Source organism: Bubalus kerabau, chromosome 12, assembly GCF_029407905.1.
Source record: "Bubalus kerabau isolate K-KA32 ecotype Philippines breed swamp buffalo chromosome 12, PCC_UOA_SB_1v2, whole genome shotgun sequence".
In the NCBI taxonomy this organism is placed as follows: Eukaryota; Metazoa; Chordata; class Mammalia; order Artiodactyla; family Bovidae; genus Bubalus; species Bubalus kerabau.
Genome location: NC_073635.1, coordinates 29,448,180 through 29,462,905, shown reverse-complemented (window position 1 = coordinate 29,462,905; position 14,726 = coordinate 29,448,180). Strand labels below are relative to the sequence as shown.

At 41.9% G+C, this 14,726-nt stretch overlaps 1 protein-coding gene across 17 annotated transcripts in view; it reads left to right on the top strand.

The window, feature by feature from the left end:
• FRY (FRY microtubule binding protein) overlaps positions 1–14,726 on the top strand; it is a 428,392-nt gene that overhangs the window by 242,027 nt on the left and 171,639 nt on the right. The gene's annotated exons all lie outside the window — the stretch shown is intronic.

Here is a 14,726-nt window from a genome sequence, read left to right as displayed (position 1 = left end):
TCTGACTCTTCGTGACCCTATGGACTGCAGCCCACCAGGTTCCTCCGTCCATGGGATTTTCAAGGCAAGAACACTAGTGTGGGTTGCCATTTCCTTCTCCAATGCATGAAAGTGAAAAGTGAAAGTGAAGTCACTCAGTCGTGTCCAACTCGTTGCAACCCCATGGACTGCAGCACGCCAGGCTTCCCCGTCCCTATTTCCCAGAGTTTGTTCAAACTCACGTCCATTGAGTTGGTGATGCTATCCAACCATCTCACCCTCTGTTGCTGCCTTCTCCTGCCCTCAGTGTTTCCCAGCATTACTCTTTTTTTTTTTATTTTATTTTTAAACTTTACATAATTGTATTAGTTTTGCCAAACATCAAAATGAATCCGCCACAGGTAACATGTGTTCCCCATCCTGAACCCTCCTCCCTCCTCCATCCCCATACCATCCCTCTGGGTCGTCCCAGTGCACCAGCCCCAAGCATCCAGTATCGTGCATCGAACCTGGACTGGCAACTCCTTTCATACATGATATTTTACATGTTTCAATGCCATTCTCCCAAATCTTCCCACCCTCTCCCTCTCCCACAGAGTCCATAAGACTGTTCTATACATCAGTGTCTCTTTTGCTGTCTCATACACAGGGTTATTGTTACCATCTTTCTAAATTCCATATATATGCGTTAGTATACTGTATTGGTGTTTTTCTTTCTGGCTTACTTCACTCTGTATAATAGGCTCCAGTTTCATCCACCTCATTAGAACTGATTCAAATGTATTCTTTTTAATGGCTGAGTAATACTCCATTGTGTATATGTACCATAGCTTTCTTATCCATTACTCTTTTCCAATGAGTTGACTCTTCGCATCAGGTAGCCAAAGTTTTGGAGCTTCAGTGTCACTCCTTCCAATGAATATTCAGAATTGATTTCCTTTAGGATTGACTGGTTTGATCTCCTCGCTGTCCAAGGGACTCTCAAGTCTTCTGCAGCACCACAGTTCGAAAGCATCAATTCTCTGGTGCTTAGCCTTCTTTATGGTCCAACTCTCACATCCGTACAGTCTACTGTACATGATTTCTATTTTAATATAAGACTAAAAATAAACTATGGGGCTTCCCTGGTGACTCAGTGGTAAAAAATCCATCTGCCAGTGCAGGAGACATGGGTTTGATCCTTGGGTGGGGAAGATTCCCCTGGAGAAGGAAGTGGCAACCCACTCCAGTATTCTTACCTGGGAAATCCCATGGACAGAGGAGCCTGGTAGGCTACAGTCCATGGAGTCACAAAGAGTTGGACACAACTTAGCAACTGGACAACAAAAAATAAACTAGAAGGAACACAGAAGAGTGTTTTGATGTACAAGTGTTTAAAGAACCCAGGATGCCACTCTTGGTTGTGGGACAGCAGTCACAGTGAGCCGGCACAGATGTGGAAAGCCTGAGCAATTAGCTATCGACTGCACTGCCACATGTGAATGTGGTTCTAGATTCAGGCAGCCCTGCCTGCTGACACACCTTTGTTTCTTGGCCTTGCGTCTCAGGCTTGCAGCTCCTCCTCTGCCTGATGTCACACACTGGCAACAGCACAGCTCTCCAGTTAACCCCTAACTGAGCAGGACGCTGTGCTGTAACATTGACACAGGTGACCTGCCGCCAACAAGCCAAGTACAGAGAGGGTTCTAGTAGTTTTAATGAGTCTGATTGTGGCTATAAGGCAGCACAGCCTTTTGTAAGTGAAATACACACTCACCCAACCTCCTCTTAGGATTTCAGACCAGATCTGACAAGAGCCAAGAGACTACGGTTGTTCTGTAGTCTATTTGTAGTTATAAAAGAGCTCTTTTTCATTTGTTCTGGTGCCTCTGGCCTGTACATGGATTGAACATTCTGCTGTGGTCTTGTGTTTCACCTCTTCAGATACCTCAGTCGTCTGCTGATGTCTAGATATCAGAAGATATCAGATCCTTTCATCAGGAACTTTTATTTTTAATATTTAAGGAATTTGTGAATGAGGAAATCCTGCTGTACTAATTGAAGGACAGAATTACTGTCTGTAATTAAATTGGGATCTTTATATGGTGGATTTTCATGAAAACTATTATAATTAGTCATGCTTATAGCCTGATGAAGAGAAGCGTTAGTCGCTCAGCTGTGTCCAACTCTTTCAACCCCCGGACAGTAACCCACCAGGCTCCTCCACCCATGGAATTCTCCAAGCAAGAATACTAGAGTCTGATGCCATGTCCTTCTCCAGGGGATCTTCCCAACCCAGAGATCGAACCTGGGTCTCCTGCATTGCAGGCAGATTCTGAGCCACTAGGGAAGGCTGATAGCCAGTCACTAACCTCAGTGTTGACATTTCAAGATAATATTTCATCATGATCAGAATTTGCAGATTGGTGGGGTGTTTTTTTTTCTCATTGTTGTATATGCCAGTCTGACAACCAGACGTTACACAGATGTCATCTAAGGATGTGCAAATAGCAGAAAGAGCACCTTTAGTATCTCTCTGCACTGTGGATTCAAGTTAGCTTTCCAGAAGGACAACCAGCTAGTGTTTTTATCCAAACTTCTCTTAGTAGAGACTCTCTTGCTCAACAAACCTAATAAGGGAAATGTGAAAAGAATAAAAATAATTTCTAGATTTACTTTCCTACTGAGTATAGAGATAGAATTAAAGCAGTGCTGTCCTTTAAGGAGACTAAGAAACAATTCAGGTCAGATAAGAAATATTTATATTACACTTGACAAAGTACTGGATAATTTTCCAAGTTATAAATAAATATATAACTTTTAAAATAGCTTTTTCTTAGCAAAGCAGCTCAACCTGGCACCCTTTACTTAATCTAGTAAGACTTTCACCAGGAATCTGAAAACTCACCCTAAGCCAGAAACAAAATACTATTAGTAGCTGAAACCAGACAGAATTGTTGAAAGGTTGCACTGGGCGGCTGAATGACGTGATCTTTCCAGTGAGCTCACAAACTCACTTTTTTTCCGTGTACTGTTCAACTTGAAGTTTGTTTGCCTTGTTAGGAGTATTCTTGGATTGATACAGATGAAAAGTTGTTCTTTTGTGACTGTTAAATGGGCTTTTTCGGCCATGAAATGAAATTTAATATACCATGAGAGTAAAAGTTCGATTGAACCTTACAGCCAATAAACCATATGGAAAGTATCATGAAGTCATTTTAAAAAAAAGAAAAAAGCACCAGAGGGCTTTTTATTTCAACGTAACAGTATCCAGTTCAATTCATTCATGAGTGAGGCTATAATTTTTATGGCCAGTGACTATGAGAAGATGATCAAAGCTTCTTCTTTTTGAGAATACAAAACCAGGGGAATGTTGTTCCTCAAGTTATCTCCAGTCTAGCCTTTTTGATTATATGCTTAGCTTTACTATTTATAGAGATATTGTTTTAACACAAAAGATCATTTGAAAATACATCATTTTTAAAGTGACAGAAAATACCAATAAAAGTAAGTTCATTAATGTGACATAATAAACACTGAAGGCCCATTCTTAAAATCACTACAATCTAATACTGCTATGTTTCCACACAGCATTTTGCATTTTGACTTTCCTGAAAGTCAGTGATACAGTTTTAGGCAGCAGTAGTCTTCAGCCCCATAGTAATTTTAACTGGCTAAAATTCTAAAAGTCATGCATTAACAAGAAGACATATTTTATTAGGTATTTTTGATTTCCATTTACATGTATATCGAATATTTCCAACTTCAGTGATTCTTAAAAGTCAGCATTCCGTTTGATGGTATTTTCAAATTTTAGGAATTTCTACTCAATTCATAGGTTGTAGTTATAGAAGTTTGTGGAAGGTTAGGTAATACAATCTTTAAATAGTTTTTTGTTTGACCTAACATGTAAGTATTGCTTTTTTAATGAGGGCTTCCCTAGTACCTCAGTTGGTAAAGAATCCACCTGCAATGCAGAGGACCCTGGTTCAATTCATGGGTCCGGAAGATCCACTGGAGAAGGGATAAGCTACCCACTCCAGGATTCTTGGGCTTCTCTGGTGGCTCAGCTGGTAAAGAATCCACCTGCAATGTGGGAGACCTGGGTTCTATCCCTGCGTTGGGAAGATCCCCTGGAGAAAAGAATGGCCATTCACTTCAGTATTCTGGCCTGGAGAATTCCATGGACTGTATAGTCCATGAGGTCATGAGGTGACAAAGAGTTGGACAGGACTGAGTGACTTTCACTTCACATACCATGAGGGCTTCCCTGGTGGCTCAGATGGTAAAGAATCCACCTGCAATGTAGGAGACCTGGGTTCAGTCCCTGGGTTGGGAAGATCCCTTGGAGAAGGGAACGGCTACCCACTCCAGTATTCTTGCCTGGAGAAGTCCATGGATAGAGGAGTTTGGCGGGCTACAGTCCATGGGGTCACAAAGAGTCAGACATGCCTCAGCAACTTTCCTGTTCACTTTCACATACCATGAAGTTCATCATTTTGTGCAATTCAGTGAGTATTCACAAAGCTGTACAATATCCACTAATTCCGGAACACTGCCGGTTAATAGCACTTTAAAAGATAGAGTGAGTAGATTTTGATCTACTTTTTTTTCAAATCTTTATCTTCTGGAGTTTTTATTTGACCAGAAAACCATGCCTTTTTTTCCTTGGTTAAGGTAACTGGGTCATTTCAGTTTTAGCTGGGAAGTTTTGATTGCCTGCTCAAATCTGGGTATGTAATGAACATATATAATGATGATCATGGAAATACTGCATATGAAATTGCCTGTTTGGTCTCATGAGTAAAACCAAAATTCAAGATACTTAATGGACTGTGGAACCTTCAGAGGAAGGAAAATGCTTACCCATGAGTCAAGCCAAATTCTGATTCACAAATGGCCGAGTGGCAGCATTCCCTGCACTCTTCGTGCTATTTTTTATCAGGATTGTTTTTTATCAGGTGGTTTTTAACAGAATTGCCTCCCCTCCTCCCTTTAGTCTTCAAGAAAATAAAATGCCTTTCAGACAGATGAGGGATTCTTCTCATTCACTCAGTGAAGAGGTTTACTTTAAATCAGTATCATTAAAGTACAATTTATATACAATATGCTACAGGGGATTAAAATCTATGATTTGATGAATTTTGACAAATTTGCACACCCATGTCAGCATCGCCACCATCCAGATCCAGAATGTCTCCATAATCCTTAGGAGTTCGCTGAGGCCCTGTGCAGGCCCATACCACCACCTGGGGCCTCGAGCAACTATTGATCTATGTGGAGGTTAATTCCCAGTTTCTAGACTTTTATATAAATGGAAGCCACATAGGGTGTACTCTTTTGTGTCTGATTTTCACTGAACATAGTACATTTGAGGCAGTATCCATTTATTATTAATCAGTAACTCATTCATCTTTACTGTTGAGTAGAATTCCATTTAATGTATATACTGTAAAGAGTCGGATACAGTTGAGTGAATGAACCACACCAGCAACCACAATGTGCTTATTAATACTTAGTTACCTTTAAATTGTCTTTGGGTCAAAACAGAATGTTTGAGCACAATTTTGACCAACACAAGTCTTTTTTTTTTCCTTATTCATTTTAAGATTCTTTCCCATTATACTTATTATAAGATACTGAATATAGTTCCATATGCTATACAGTAGATCCTTGTATTTTTATCTGTATTATTTAATACATATAGTAATGTATATCTCCAATCCCAAGCTTTTATTATACCCTCCTCCCTTCTCATTTTGGTAACCATAAGTTTGTTTTCTGTATTTTTGAGTAACTAGCACAAGTCTTGATTTTCACAGATCATGCTAACAATTATACTAATGTATATTATATAAGGTGTTGTGATAATAGCTTACAGATAGACAGACACAGTGCTTTTTAACTTTCAAGTGCAAGTGATTGTACTTGAGACTATGCATTATACAAAGAAGAATAAGACAGGTTTTTATTTTGGGGCTTTTCTGTCACGTTTCAGATGCACTAGTTTTAACCTTAACCCTAGCACATGGGCAATAATAATAATAGTTCATCCTTCTGTATAGTACCTATTGCGTGCAGGCACTGTTCTTAATAGTTGAATCATATCAACTCACCTAATTTTCACATCAGCATCATGGGATCGGTAGGTACTCTCATGCCCCACTTCACATACAAGGAAGCAACTTGTCGAAAGTCACACAGTACGTGATGGGGCTGGGACTCAGCACAGACCATCCATCTCCTGGAGTCTTGCTGTTAACCACTATACTCATGGCCTCCATAGTTTTTTGGTCAGAGAAGCTGAACTTGGGAGATTTAGTAAGATGTACCAAAGGTGGTGTAGTTGGGCTTAATATCCTGATTCAAATCCTGGTTTGATTGACTTCAAAGTTCAAGCTCTAGTTGACTTGAGAAGGGAAATGTATGAGAATAACCAGGATGGCTTTTGTTAGGTACCCAGGAACTAAAGAACAGCAAAAGAGCTATGTAAGAGTGAAACCTCTGTCACTTATTATAGGAGTGATCAGGGAAAGTGTGGTGGAGTAAATGAACCTGGTACTACAGGTAGAATTTCTTGGACAAGAGGTGGCTTGGTTAGTCTGAGAAGGGTGTGTGTGTGTGTGTTTGTGATGTGGTGGTGGTGGTAGTGTTCAGACACTGAGTCATGTCCGAGTCTTTGTGACACCATGGACTGCAGCATGCCAGACTCCTCTGTCTTCCACTATCTCCCAGAGTTAACCCAAATTCACATCCACCGAGTCAGTGATACTGTCTAACCATCTCATCCTATGCTGCCTGCTTCTCCTTTTGCTTTCAACCTTTTCTGGCATCAGGGTCTTTTCCAGTGAATCAGTTCTTCGCAACAGGTGGCCAAAGTATTGGAGCTTCAGCGTCAGTCCTTCCAGTGAATATTCAGGGTTGATTTCCTTTAGGATTGACCTGTTTCATCTCCTTGCAGAGTCTTCTCCAGCACCACAATTTGAAAGCATCAATTCTTTGGCGCTCAGCTTTCTTTATGATCCAACTCTCATATCCAGATGTGACTACTGGAAAAACCGTAGTCTTATCAGAAGATAAATCAGAACATGATTGATTTCACATCCCCAGCAGCATCCTGGTTAACATAAACATTTGAGGAGAAAGACCAGCCTGTGAGGGACACAGAGAAAGGATATCTAAAGAATTCGGAGGAGAAAAAGTGGGGGATGGAAGGGATTGGGTAGAAAAAGGAATCATCAGTAGTGTTTCACTGCAGCTAAGAATTCCAAAAAGAAAAGTGCTGAGAGATGGCCGCCAGATTTGTTGTTTGGGAAGTCACTGGGCTTCTGGGGGCCCAGTTTTTTAGTGATGACACAAGGTCAGATTGCAGGTGGTTGAAGAAAGAGTTGGAGGGGAAGGGAAAGACTGAAAGTGTAGATCACTCATTGGAGAACCAAGGATGAGAAGGGAGTAGAAAGAAAGCAGTAGCCAGAGATGGAGGTATGGTGAAGGCAGACACTAAGATGAAAAGTTCTAAGTGAGCACAAGAGCCAGGGGAGCAGGGCAAGGGAGACTGACCTTTGGGGAGTGAAGAGCTGATTGATGGTTCAAGGTCCCAGAGGAGGCAGGGAAAGATGCATCCACATGTAAATGTCCACTCAGTGGACGTGGCATGCACAGTTGGGATGTGTGTGTGTGTGCTCAGTTCAGTTCAATCGCTCAGTCATGTCCGACTCTTTGCGACCCCATGAATCGCAGCACACCAGGCCTCCCTGTCCATCACCAACTCCCGGAGTTCACTCAGACTCATGTCCATTGACTCAGTGATGCCATCCAGCCATCTCATCCTCTGTCTTCCCCTTCTCCTCCTGCCCTCAATCCCTCCCAGCATCAGAGTCTTTTCCAATGAGTCAACTCTTCCCGTGAGGTGGCCAAAGTACTGGAGTTTCAGCTTCAGCATCAATCCTTCCAATGAATATTCAGGGCTGATCTCCTTTAGGATGGACTGGTTGGATCTCCTTGCAGTCCAAGGGACTCTCAAGAGTCTTCTCCAACACCATAGCTCAAAAGCATCAATTCTTCAGTGCTCAGCCTTCTTCACAGTCCAACTCTCACATCCATACATGACCACAGGAAAAACCATAGCCTTGACTAGATGAACATTTGTTGGCAAAGTAATGTCTCTGCTTTTGAATATGCTATCTAGGTTGGTCATAACTTTCCTTCCAAGGAGTAAGCGTCTTTTAATTTCATGGCTGCAGTCACCATCTGCAGTGATTTTGGAGCCCCAAAAAATAAAGTCTGACACTGTTTCCACTGTTTCCCCATCTATTTCCCATGAAGTGATGGGACCGGATCGTGTCCAACTCTTTGTGACCCCATGGACTGTAGCCTACTAGGCTCCTCCCTCCATGGGATTCTCCAAATAAGAGTACTGGAGTGGGTTGCCATTTCCTATTCCAAGGGATCTTCCCAACACAGGGATTGAACCCATGTCTCTTGCATTGGCAGGTGGGTTCTTTACCACTGTGCCACCTGGGAAGCCCCTGCACAGTTGGGATGTGTTGGAACAAAAAAAGTCAAAATACCAACAAAATAGAATGTAAGCTAGAAAAAGATGAGAGAAGGTAGCATCTTAAATTTCTTGGTAGCTGCCATAGTTTAAGGAGAAGGCAGTGGCACCCCACTCCAGTACTCTTGCCTGGAAAATCCCATGGGCAGAGGAGCCTGGTGGGCTGCAGTCCATGGGGTCACGAAGAGTCAGACATCACTGAGTGACTTCACTTTCACTTTTCACTTTCATGCATTGGAGAAGGAAATGGCAACCCACTCCAGTGTTCTTGCCTGGAGAATCCCAGGGACGGCGGAGCCTGGTGGGCTCCTGTCTATGGGGTTGCACAGAGTCGGATATGACTGAAGCGACTTAGCAATAGCAGCAGCCATAGTTTTTTTTTTTTTTAAAGCCTGTGGGAGCTTCTCTTTTGTTCAATTAAAATGAATATTAACTTTGTAAATAATTTTAATTGAGGTTTCCCTTCCGGTGTTCAAATAATGGATTTGTCCTAGAAACTGTTAGGTTTGTTGGAGAAACTGACTCCTCTGAAATGTGCAAAGCCAGCTGCAAATAGGACAGATTTTCTCAAGAGTTTTTTAATTTTTAGAACAAATGCAAAATATTCCTCCAGATTTGAATCTACCTTCTCATTTCACATCCCAGGGTACCAGGCAGCATCTTACTTGCTGGTGAAAAGTGGAAGTGTTAGTTGCTAAGTTGTGTCCAACTCTTTTGGGACCCTATGGATTGTAGCCCACCAGGCTCCTCTTTCCGTGGGATTCTCCAGGCAAGAATACTGGAGTGGGCTTCCATTACTTGCTGGTACCTGTAGCTGATTTGAGATGTTCTCTATCATTTTCTTGATCTCAGGATTTTTCTCAATATTTTGTGTAAGAATCAGCATGTATTGTCTTATTTCAAGAAATCCATTTAGTAACTGAATAGAATGAAAGGAAACCCAGTTTCATCTGTTCCTGTAAGCCCCTTCTTTTCTTCCAAGGAGCAAGCACTTTTAATTGACTGCAGCCATGAAATTGAAAGACGCTTGCTCCTTGGAAGAAAAGTTATGACCAACCTAGACAACATATTAAAAGGCAGAGACATTACTTTACCAATAAGGTCCATCTAATCAAAGCTATGGTTTTTCCAGTAGTCATGTATGGATGTGAGAGTTGGACTATAAAGAAAGCTGAGTGCCAAAGAATTGATGGTTTTGAATGGTGGTGTTGGAGAAGACTCTAGAGAGTCCCTTGGACAGCAAGGAGATCCAACCAGTCCATTCTAAAGGAAATCAGTCCTGAATATTCATTGGAAGGACTGATGCTGAAGCTGAAACTTCACTCCTTTGGCCACCTGATACAAAGAGCTGACTCATTTGAAAAGACCCTGATGCTGGGAAAGATTGAAGGCAGGAGGAGAAGGGGATGACAGAGGATGAGGTGGTTGGATGCATCACCGACTCAATGGACATGAGTTTGAGTAAACTCCAGGAGTTGGCAATGGACAGGGAGGCCTGGCGTGCTGCAGTCCATGGGGTCGCAAAGAGTTGGACACAACTGAGCGACTGAACTGAACTGAAGCCCCTTCTTCCATTAGATCTGAATGGTTTTAATTAGTGCTTATGAATTCTTATTAGCAAGCTAATCAGGTTGGCATGAAGTAATGCTCATTTTTACCTGTGGATGAACTGAGGACTGAGTCTTCCACTAGAAGTTCAGTGATCCCTGCAGGCATCAAGATACAGAGGTTATCTTCAAGGTGACTCCAAGCCCTGGGTCCCTGATTGCCCCTCGTGTAGGGAGAGACTTCTGTGGGAGAAATGGCCAATATTCTGAACTGGGGCTTTTTGGACTTATGCCTTAGGTATGTTTCCAAGGTTGGGTCAAAGTTGGCACAAATAATATCTAATGGAAAAAAAAAGCATGTCAGACATGAGGATGTTTTGAACCCCGTTTTCTTTGGTTCAGCCTGAGGAGAGTGCCTGCCGCTGCAGGTGGTGGTTCTAGATGAAATGCTTGAGCAGCATTCTCTGCTCTGAAGGGGCCAGCTCACTGCTCATTACTGCCCACCCCCCCACCCCCCCACCCCCCCATCCGGTGCTCTTGTAAAGGAAAGAGATCCCAGCTGCAGAAGTTCAGCTCTGAAAATTTTCTGTTAACTACTTCAGTCAGTTCAGTTCAGTCGCTCAGTCATGTCTGATTCTTTTTGACCCCATGGACTGCAGCACGCCAGGCCTCCCTGTCCATCACCAACTCCCGGAGTTTACTCAGACTCATATCCATTGAGTCGGTGATGCCATCCAACCATCTCATCCTCTGTTGTCCCCATCTTTTGCCTTCAATCTTTCCCAGCATCAGCATCTATTCCAGTGAGTTAGTTCTTCACATCAGGTGGCAAAAGAATTGGAGTTTCAGCTTCAGCATCCGTTCTCCCAATGAATACTTTCAGGACCAATTTCCTTTAGGATGGACTGGTTGGATCTCCTTGCTGTCCAAGGGACTCTCTAGAGTCTTCTCCAACACCACCATTCAAAACCATCAACTCTTTGGCACTCAGCTTTCTTTATAGTCCAACTCTCACATCCATACATGACTACTGGAAAAACCATAGCTCTGACTAGATGGACCTTTGTTGGAAAAGTAGTCTCTGCTTTTTAATATGCTGTCTAGGTTGGTCGTGACTTTTCTTCCAAGGAGCAAGCATCTTTTAATTTCATGGCTGTAGTCACTATCTGCAGTGATTTTGTAGCCCAAAAAAATAAAGTCTGTCACTGGTGAAAATGAAAGTCGCTCAGTTGTGTCCGACTCTTTGTGACCCCTTTGGAATTCTCCAGGCCAGAATACTGGAATGGGTAGCCTTTCCCTTCTCAAGGGGATCTTCCCAACCCAGGGATCGAACCCAGGTCTCTTGCATTTGTGGGCGAATTCTTTACCATCTGAGCCACAAGGGAAGCCCAAGAATACTGAAGTGGGTAACCTATCCCTTCTCCTCAGATCTTCCTGACCCAGAAATCGAACTGGGGTCTTCTGCATTGCAAGCGGATTCTTTACCTACTGAGCTATCAGGGAAGAACACACATATGTATTATAAAATCTCACTGATGATGACATCAAAATCCTAAGTCAGTGATGCATAAATGTGTTGTTATACAAACATACTACAGCCTCAAGACTGGAGAAGTTTGGTGTTTGTTGTTCTTTTTTAGAAATTTGGTTGTTTTTTTAGCATCCTACCATTAAAAGGGTTCCTCTAAATTACGTAATGAGAATTAAAGTTGTAACAATGTTATATTTTTTTAAGAGAACGGGATAATTACCCTTTGTAATGTTTCTTTTCTCCTTTTTGTGATGCAGCTTTCTAGTTATACTTGGAAGCTTCCAGGAAGCTAAAATTAAAGGTTTAATTAATGTTAGTGGGGTGCGTGTTGCCCCAGGAAAAGAGGTGGAACTTAGTTTCAGCTCCTGCACATTATGAAAGAGGTTACACATCTTAATTTTATCTAGTTCTAGTAATAATGGTATTGAAAGGAATTTCAATAATAGTAATAACTCTCAATTATTGAGTACTCTGTGTCATTCATCTTGCATTTCTGTGAGGTAGGTTGGCATCATGTATCCTTACATTACCTAAACGTTAACTGAAGCTAAGAGAAGTTAAGTGAGATCCACTGAGGGACCTCGGAGTCAAAGTCAAATCTCTCACAATCCACAGTCCATGCACTGAACTGTTACATGATAATTAAAAGACATTAAAATAGCATCTCGTAAGCAAGGTTGGTGACATATTTAACAAATTTAATACGCTCATATTAACTCCAGTGTCATTGCTGAGTGGCATGTTTATTGAAATATCTCTTAAAATTAGTAATAATTGGTAACATTTGAAATTAGCAAAGTCCTACCTATGTGGGGCACATTGGGGATTTTGGGGGGCCACTAAAAGTTCAGAAGTATAAAGTTATTTACTAAATAAGCCCCTTGTATCCCCGAAATGAACCACCTTTTGATAAAGGAGACTCTAGACTTGTCTCACTGCCATGTCTACGTCACTGCTATTGCCATCTTTTCTCTTGCTCACAGATTACAGAGAGGTCCAGTGTGGAAAGACTGTAAAATGAAAATGTAGTTAGCATGCACTGAAACCGTTTGGAAATGGAGGTAGAAGTCAGTGGCCTTTTTAGGCAGGTATGGACACAGAGAGCTTTTAGAGTTCGTGTTTTCTTAAGAGAGGGAGAGGTTGGAACATCCTGAGGTGTGAGAAGCACAAACAGGGACCTTTCTCTTTCCCTTTGGAAGTGCTCGAAACCCCTACTGGTTTCTTCGTGACAGGCGAAATCCTCTTGGATGGGTTGGGACAGCAGTGCTCTTTGATTCAAGGGAAGCAAACTTGAAGAAAAGCCCACTGTGCAGGCTGAGAAGGGCAGCTTGCTTTTTCACATGGCAGGCGAGATGCTCGCCACCCAGATCCTGCCTAGAAATGGGAAGAAATGAAGGGGGTTTCCTTCTGTAGCTCCATTAGAAAAAGATAAAGAGTTGCTTCCCAGATGGCACAGTGGTAAAGAATCTGCCTACCAGTGCAGGAGACGCAGAAGACTAGTGTTCGATCCCTGGGTCGGGAAGATCCCCTGGAGAAGGAAATGGCAACCCACTCCAGTATTCCTGCCTGGACAATCCCGTGGACAGAGGAGCCTGGCGGGCTATAGTCTGTGGGGTCACAAAGAGTCAGACATGACTGAGCACACACAGCACACACACAGGGTTGGATAAGTGCTGTCAAAACCAGTTTTAAGTGCCTTATTCCATCTTAGAAAGTGAGACATTATTGAAAAAAAAAATTTAATGATAACAGAAGTGATACATCACGATGCCCTGTTTTTAGTTTTTGTTTTTTTATGGAAAATTTCAAACATGGACTAAAGTGGGAAGACTGTGTAATGAGCACTGTGATCGTCTCAGCAGTTACCCACTCATGGCCCATTTGTTACACCCCCAGCACCCCTCCCCAGAAGTATTTGCAGGAAATGCTAGAAACCATTTCATTCAGTCTCTAAGTGTAGCTCTAAAAGATTGATTCTTTTTTAAACAAGACCATTGCAACACCTAAAAAGTTAAAGTCATCCCATAACATTATCAGATATCTAATGTGTTCAAATCACCAATGGTCTCATGAATCTCATACTTTCTCTTAAAGGATTATTTGCATCAGAATCCAGATCAAATCCACATAGTGCAATAGCCTTTTTTAAAAAATTAATAGACTCCACCTCCATTTCTCTTTGCACTTTTTTTATTGAAGCAGTGTCTTTCTTTACTTCAGTTTCTTTCCGTCTGGATCTTGCTGATTGTATCCCTGTGATTTAGTGTACCATATTCCTCTTACTCCTTCCCTAACTCCAGTATATCCTAAAAATTGGAAATGTATCTAAAGATTTGGTTAGATTCAGGATTTTTGTTTGTTTGTTTTGTTTGGGTCAAGACTGTTTCATAGTATTTGCTTCCATCAGGAGGGACAGCATCCACTTTGCTCTTTGTCCTGTCTGCAATCCCTCATGTTCAGTGCTGAGTCTCTTGATGTTTTGGGTTTGTTCAGCCCTTCTGCTCACTGTCAACCCAGTGAGCTGGAGCTTCTGGGAAAGGTCAAGTTATAGGCTAAGGTCTCCCAACTTTGGACCGCTAAGAATTTTCTGGAATTTGTCACCCCCACAGTTTTTTTTAGAAAGATTTTTGAAAAACAAAAGTGTCATCCAATTCAATTAGTGAACCTTTAGTAAATAAGTAAATTTGCACTAAAATACAGAACAAAGACAATTTTTAAAAGCATACAAAGCACACTGTTCTTACTGGACAAATGAGTCCATTATTTTGAGCCTCCTCCTTCATAGTCAGTGTCTACTTGTTCTATAAGTACCTGTTGTTTAATCTGTGTTAATCTTGTTTTTCTGCCTGCCACGCAGGAGACCTGGGTTCAATCCCTGGGTTGGGAAAATCCCCTGGAGGAGGAAATGGCAACCCACTCCAGTATTCTTGCCTGGAGAATTCCATGGAGGGAGGAGCCTGGTAGGCTACAGTCCATGGGGTCGCAAAGAGTCGGACTCTACTGAGCGACTTCAGTTTCACTTTCATAGCAGTAACTTAACAGAATTACTATCTTCTGTGTTTGGGGTGTAAGTCTTTTGTGGTTGAGAATTTCTTAAAAACTTCTGACATTTAACGGGGTCCTCAAAATAGTGGTG